The sequence below is a fragment of the Octodon degus genome, unplaced genomic scaffold, assembly GCF_000260255.1.
Source record: "Octodon degus isolate 3935 unplaced genomic scaffold, OctDeg1.0 scaffold00109, whole genome shotgun sequence".
NCBI classification, from domain to species: domain Eukaryota; kingdom Metazoa; phylum Chordata; class Mammalia; order Rodentia; family Octodontidae; genus Octodon; species Octodon degus.
This window is the reverse complement of record NW_004524685.1, coordinates 8,002,201-8,009,875: the sequence shown is the minus strand read 5'-3', so window position 1 is coordinate 8,009,875 and position 7,675 is coordinate 8,002,201. Positions and strand designations below refer to the sequence as shown.

General features: G+C 42.6%; 1 pseudogene; it reads left to right on the top strand.

Moving 5' to 3' along the window:
- The first annotated feature begins 5,535 nt into the window (after positions 1–5,535).
- LOC101588530 lies at positions 5,536–6,643 on the top strand (annotated as a pseudogene).
- The last annotated feature ends 1,032 nt before the right edge of the window (positions 6,644–7,675 follow it).

The following is a 7,675-nucleotide window of genomic DNA, read 5'->3' as shown; positions in this document are numbered from 1 at the left end:
TTAAGAAGAGGTCATGGGAATTGGAATTCTTCATATATAAAAATGTTCATCTTTTATGTCCAAAATTTCCTGAGTAGAGTTTTTAGTGTTAAATTTTCTTTCCCTCAAAACATAGCTAGTCTCTTTTGCATTGCCTCTAAGTCACCCTATCAGAGACTTTGTTTTTAACTTGATGCCCAGCAGAGGTGTTCCATTTCATTTTAATTTATTCTAGAAGACTGTGAACCCTACAAATACATCCTTTAGTGTTGGTCCTTCTGTGTCATTTTCTCCTAGATGATTTTCTGGTGCCATTTTTCTCTTTCATTCTGAATCTAATCTTATATTTTTAAATAAAAAATTTAATTATTTATTTGAATATCTTTCATTCTACTTGTGGCCATTGTTTTTTAGCTTCATTGTCTGCACATGTATTGGTCATTTCCTAAATATCTTGACTTGCTTTTCTTTGTGTTGTCTTGCCAGTGCTATATTTTCTTTTGCACTGTGATCACTGAAGCTTCAATAATTGTTTTGTTCTTTCATTTAACTTTTTCCACTAAGTTCTGTTAGCTCTTGTTTTTCTGGTATTCATCATATATTTTCTTTAAGTGCTGTGCTGAAACTTAGGATATTTTGATAGCTTAAAATTTTGCCCTAATGTGTATCTTGTAATTGTTTTGGTGTTTCTTGTTGTTGTATTTGCTTTGTTATGTTCTGAGGAAGATCTATTGCTCGTTAATTTGATTGTTTGAATGAGATGAAATCTTCCTGGTTTGACATTGTGTGTGGGGGTTTGTATGAGACCAGGGTGATGTCAGTGGTGTGAGCCAGTTGGATTTGATGTGACGTATAAGGAAACTTAAGATGCTATGTGGATCGAAATAGATTTATTTTGACAATAAAGTTTTTGTAGCCCATAAAGATTAATAGGTATAAGTAGCTTGACAATTGAGCTTCCCTCCCCCAGTTTGTGTACAGGCTTTCCAATCAAGTATGTTTGTGTATTCTCTTGTGGAATTTCTGAGATACTGTACCGCCAGATGGCAACCAGGGAGCCCTCTCCCGAAGTCTGGGCATGCCATTTCCTTTGTTTAAAACAGAAAAGATTTTAAACAGGAGACATGGTTGCTCCTTGAAATGCAGTCCTGCTCATGGGTGTCTACGCTTGGCTGGCTTTGTTTGAGGTCTGCTGATCTTCTCATTTGTTTCCTATACCTGTCTGCTCTTCGCTACAGCTGGCAGTTCTTCCTCAAATATTGAGGTCGAAGGTTAGAATGCCCCATGAGTTTAGAAAGGTAAAATAGTTTGTATTTCTTCAGTTCCCCTCATTGTTTTCAAAGGATTTCTAAAGAAATAGGGCTAGTACAATGGACTTGGACTTAAGAATGGAAAGCTACAATGAATGTAAAGAATTTTAACTAATACGAAAAGAATCTATGAGAGTGACTGTCAGATCTGTGCATTAGTGGTTTATAAAACTTTTGGTGCACAGGGAGATGTTTAAAGTATGCGGCATAGACTTTGAGAATAAGCTCACACTTAACTTCATGTGTATGTTTTGTTTTATTGAGGCATAACTTGCATAAAATAAAATTTACCAGATTCTATTGTGTTTTTACATTTCTTGCTTTTCCTATATCTTTTCTCATTATAATTATTTACTTTTGTCTTATTTCCTGCCGAGTATAGTATTAAAAATTCTTGTTTGTAAGTACCAAAAGATCCAGCTGGAAATGACTCAGACCAGTTGTGCTCCAACTTTCAAGGGCCATTGAGATCACCTACCCAGGTTCTGGTCATCAGTTTGGGGGGCAGTGCCTGATGATTTCAATTTCTGGAAAATTTTTAGCTGACATGAGGCCCACACCTTGAAAATCACTAGGCTAAAGCAGTTTTATTATCTTGTGATGAAGGATAGTTGGAGGCCTCCATAGCTGCTCAGTTTCATACGTCAACAATAACATCATTTTCTATTCTCAGAAATATACATCAGTCTCTCTCAAGGTGTGAGTTGGTTGTGGCTCAAGGGACAACATTGCTGACAGTCAAGGAAACATAAAAGCCTTGTCTTCCTTGTTTCCTCCATGGCTACTGTGTTCCTTCTGTCACTGGGACAAAAATACCCATGAGAAGTAACTTAAAAGGAGGATAGTTTCATTTTGGCTCATGGTGTAGAGAGTTTGGTCCGTGGAAGCCTTGACCCTGTTGCTTTGGGTCTGTTGTGGCGCACTGTGTCGTGGCAGGAGAGATGACGCGTGAAGCACACTTACCTCTTGGTAGCCAGGAAGAAAAGAGAACCAGGAAAGGGCCAATATTCCAAAATCCCCTTCAATGTCTTATTCCCAGCGACAAACTCCTGCACTAAGCCCTGTCTCCTATTAAAGACCCCACCACCTTCCAATAGTGCCTCAGATTGGTGACCAAACCTTTAACTCATGGGCCTTTGGGGACAATTATCCACACCACAGCAACTACTCCTCTGTGAAGCAGTTTCATTAGTGAACATTAGACACCACAGCCTTCTCTTTTCTAAGGGATACCAAGTTTAGAACTATTACTCATTGTTAATTTTGATGAAGTAACACCTACCTTTTGGTCCAGCCCACATCTAAGTAGTTGAAGAAGACCAGAGTTTGGGATGGAAAGGGGTTGGGGCCAGCTTGCATAGACCGGGAAATGGCAGAGGTGCAAATGATTCAGCTACACACTTCCCAAGGCCTTTTTTCAGTTTGAGCCCAGCCTTTCCCAGTTTATTTTCATCTGTTCAGTAGTTAAAATCTAAGTGTTAAATGGCACATTAACACTTCCTTGTTAATTAGCAGGAACAACAATGTCTCAACTGATTCTTTTACATTCACAAGTTCTGCTCTTCTTGTCTTTAAAGGAATCAAATTCTATAGTTTGTATGCTTTGCAAAATGTCTACTTCAATTTTTGCCTCAGCTTTGATTTTTCTTATAAACACACACACACACACACACACACACACACACACACACATTTATATTTCTCAAATAAACTGACCAACTTTATCTCTTGTCTTCAGTTGAAATTCTGTGCTCCTTTTGGTTGTTTTCTAGGCATTTTACTGCTTTATTTGTTGGTGATTACTTTATAATAGCATTGTTCTTTCCAGGTGATTATAACTTGCTTGTCTTATAATAAAAGGGTCCCAATACAGTGAACCCAATATATGTTAAATGATATTAGTTATAGACATTTTTATGGAAGTACATAAAATTAAAAATTAGCCTGATAAAAGTGAACTGCTATTTATTTATTTATTTATGTATTTGTTTATTCAATTTTTTGAGGCAGGTTTTCCACTGCATAGATGAGGATGGCCTCAAATTCTCAGTGATCCTCCTGCCTCAGCTTCCCGAGCACTGGGATTAAAGTCATGTACCAACACATAAGAACTGTATTGTGAATATTATATGTGTCCCAAAATTCTTCTTCATATGTCCTCCAAGACACATCCCTCCTCTTCACCGATGAAGAGAACATAGTTGAGTGTTGCTAATTTTTGAAGAACAGCATCACATGGTAGGAATGCTGTGTTGTGTTGCTTCTGTTCACTGTTATGTGTGAGCGTTCTCCCTACACGTCCACATGGCAAGCAGATGCACTGGGTTGTACTCCAAGAATTACACAAAAGTTCCAGGAGGTTCATATCATAGCAACGCTTATCATTTTCTGTTTTCAGTTTTATTTTGTTTTGTCTTTCTCTACATCAGTCCATCACCTGCCTATTTACTTTTACAGTACTTGGGATTTTCACACTTAGATACCTCCCCATACTTTAAAAATGTTTACTTTATTTCATTTTTGAGACAGGCTTTCATGAAGTCCATCCCTAAGTCACTCGGTCTGGACTCAAACGTGCAATCCTCCTGCCTCAGCCTCTCAGGGGACTGGATTACCTGTATGTGCCACCACATCCAGATTATTTTTCAGTTTTATACAGTGTGAAGTTCCATTGGGTTTTAATTTGTTCTTGTCTCATAATTAATAAAGCCATTTTTCCTCCCAAGTTTATGGTCTTTAATATATACAAGGCAATTCAGATTGTTGGAGTTTTGTATGAACTTTACTACATTGTATTTTTGTAGTTATCCATTCATGCAAGTTTTCATATAGACATTTGCATGTCATTAATAATAGCTTCATACTATTTTTTAATCTTTGAGAGTTTATTAGTAATATCTCTTTTCAATAACCAGCATTATTTGTTACTTCTTTGCACATCCATACTCTCTATATATTACCTATAAGAATTTGCTATTTTTAAGAGATTTGCTATTCTTATTTGTTCTCTCAAAAACATAATTTTAGTTTCATTATTTTTCTCTATTGAGTTTTTTAAAACTATAATTAATTTTTCCTTTTACTTACTTCCTCCTTTTATCTGGATTTAAGTAGCTGTTTTGTTTCCCTTCCTTCTCACTATGGGCATACCCGTACAATTTATTATTGATATCTTTCGCATATCACTCAAAATTGAATCAACTTCAGATTTTCATTCAGTTAAAATATCTTTAATTTACTCTAGGGCTTCTTCTTTGAGCCACAACTAATTAAGAACGAGCACACTTAGTGTTCAGCGATGTTGTTATCCTGGTATCATCATTTTTTCTTCCTATTGTCATCGTGGTCACTGTGGTCCCAGCCAGCACACACTCAATCTCCATCATCTGAAATTAGTTGCCAGGTGTGGGGGAACATGCCTGTGAGCCTAGCACTGGGGAGGCTGAGGAGGAAGGATCACTGTGAGTTCAAGGCCAGCCTGGGCTACGTAGTGAGCTCAAGGCCAGCTTGAACTGCACGTGGAGACCCTGTCTCAGAAAGAAAGAAAAGAAAGAAATTAGTTGTGCTTGCTTATGTGCTGTGCCTGGCCAGCTCTGGCAATGTTGTGCCGCCATGGGGGGCCACACACAGACACCAGCTCCAATGTGCGACTCCTCCCGCATAGGTCTACAGCCTCAGTTTTTTGTTGTGGCTGTTGTCATTTCTAACGTCAACATTTTATTCTTTTGGGGGGGGTTGTCACATAGCTTAGTGGCATAAGTGCGTGCCTGGCAAACACAAGGTCCTGAGTTCAATTACCACCAAAAACCCCACCATTTTATTCTGTTTAAATCATGGAGCATTTTAGGTCTGACATCAAGAAGTCCATCTCAGTCTTACCTTCCTCAGCCCTGCCTTCTGACTTTTGGGGGTCACCCAAGTGTTCTTCTTGTAGAAACCTTTCAAAGTAAACCACAGCACTGATTTAGAAAACAGCTCTTGTTCATAGACAAGAATACATTAAAACAATCGAGAGGTTTCCTCCAGCATAATTATTTTTTTTATGCCTTACTGGACATATTGGATATGCTTTTTAGGTCTTTTGGGACTGAGACTGGGAGAAGTTCTTTGTCTTGTGTTTTTGTTTGACATCTTGGAATGTGATTACTGTGAAAAAGCTGCATAGTTTGCGCATCCTAGGAGGCTCAGTCCTCCCGGAACCCCCGAGAGCTGTTCGGATCTCATCAGCATCCAGCAGCCAACGAACATGGGTGGAGGAGAGGAACGGCCTCTCTGTGGCTTTCTGGTTATCCTCTTCCTGCTAAACGCAACTGCGGGACTAAGGCTTGGTGGTTTGAGCTCTGCTCCAAACCAGAAGAGCGCCCCCTCCCGGCGCCCTCGCTGCAGACCTAGAGGGACGGGCTAGGTCCCCAGCCCCCAGCGGAGCGGCAGGCGGGAGGCGGGCGGGCGGGAGGCTGCTGGGGAGCCAGGCCAGCTACTTATGCATGTCTCATGAAATTCTGAGAAGACTTAGCAAACTTTTCTTTTACGAGTGTGTGTTTCTGATTTCTTCTTTCCCTTATGTCCAATTTCACTAAGACTATGATTTCAGATAAATACAAATATCTATCATCTATCTATCTATCTATCTACCTATCATCTATCTATCTATCTATCTATCTATCTATCTATCTATCGTAACTTTTCTTATTAAGGATTCTTCTTATCCTATTGCATTTCGCTCAGGCCACGGTGCACTCTTTCCACGCCCCCGCTAGCGGGTGGGGAGCCACTGAGTCTCGGCTCCCTGCGGGGCAAGGTGCTGCTCACTGAAAACGTGGCATCTCTCTGCGGCACAGCGGTCCGGGACTTCACCCAGATGAACGATCTGCAGGCGCGCCTTGGGCCTAGGGGCCTGGTGGTTCTCGGCTTCCCGTGCAACCAGTTCGGACACCAGGATACCGCCGAGAATGAAGAGATTTTGCATTTGCTCAAATGCGTCCGGCCCGGTGGTGGGTGCGAGCCCAGCCTCACACTCTTCGAGAAGCGCGAGGTGCATGGTGCGAAGGCACATCCACTCTTCACCTTCCTCCGAGAGGCCCTCCTGGCTCCCAGCGACGACCGCACTGTGCTCCTACCGACCCCAAGATTATCATCTGGTCCCCGGTGTGCCGCAAAGACGTGGCCTGGAACTTCGAGACGTTCCTGGCGGGCCCGATGGTGTGCCGGTGCGCAGGTGCAGCCGCTGCTTTCCCACCACCGACACTGAGCCTGACATCGAAGCCCTGCTGTCCCAGGGGCCCAGCCCTGCGCGGGGCTCCCCTCCCATCCTGACCTCGCAGTTGCCAGCTGCTCTTCTGGGGGTTCATCCATGAAGATGTTTCCTCTCGACCTGCATAGAGGAATATCTGATTCCCAGGAAATTCCCTGAGATGAGCGCTGGCTCTGTCCACCCTGCCTCTCTCTACTGCACCTGCTTAGGTAAGTGCACCAGGGTTCAATCCCTGGTCCCGTATACTGCGCCAGCCCGGCCACTGGGACACGTTGAGCCAGCAACTGACTATAGGCGTGATGGCGCACGCCTGTAATTCCAGCCCTGGGGAGGCTGAAAACAAGAGGATTACTATTTATCTGAGCTGCGTAGTGAAACCCTGTGCCTAATACATAAATGGGGGGCAGGGGGAAAGAATTTGCCTCTCTTTTTTTCTGTACTGTAGGGAAGGGTCTACAGAGTGTTCAGGGTCTCACTACTAGATCGAACTCATAGTGATTCTCCTGTTTTACAGCCTCCCAAGTGCTGGGATTATAGGTGCACACCAGCACACTCAGTCTCAATTGCTGTCTCAGTGCACCCAGGGAGCGGGGCCATCACGGCAGGCCTGGGAATTGATCTCCCGCCCCTGAGCCTGCTCACAGGCACTTTGATCCTCTGAGCTATTTGGCTGGCCCAAAGAGAAGTCAGATAATGTTTCGTTTTCTTCTGGTACTGGGGATGGAACTCAGGACCTTGTGCTTGCCAGGCAGGTGCTTATGCCTCTGAGCATAGCCCCTGCTTTGCTTCTCTTCAAGTTAAATACCTGCCTACAAACAACCTCTAAAATACCTCATCTAGGCAGCATTTCAAAATTTTATCGGCTTATACACAAATAACTTGCCATGCTTTGGGTCTATTGGTGGGATTTAGTTGTTTACTTGCCTTTCTGGTTGCAACAGAACACTTAAGTCTCCCTGTGAAAGCCTGAGACCGTGTATTTCATTCTACCCATCATCTCATAAGCATCTATCTGAGTCTCCTTGAGGTGCCAGCACACCGCCACAGGGTGAGGGGCGTAGAGACTGGACATGCTCATCCTTACAGCTCAGGAGGCTGCATGTCCGGGAGCCCAGGGTTGTGGATGGCCACCCTC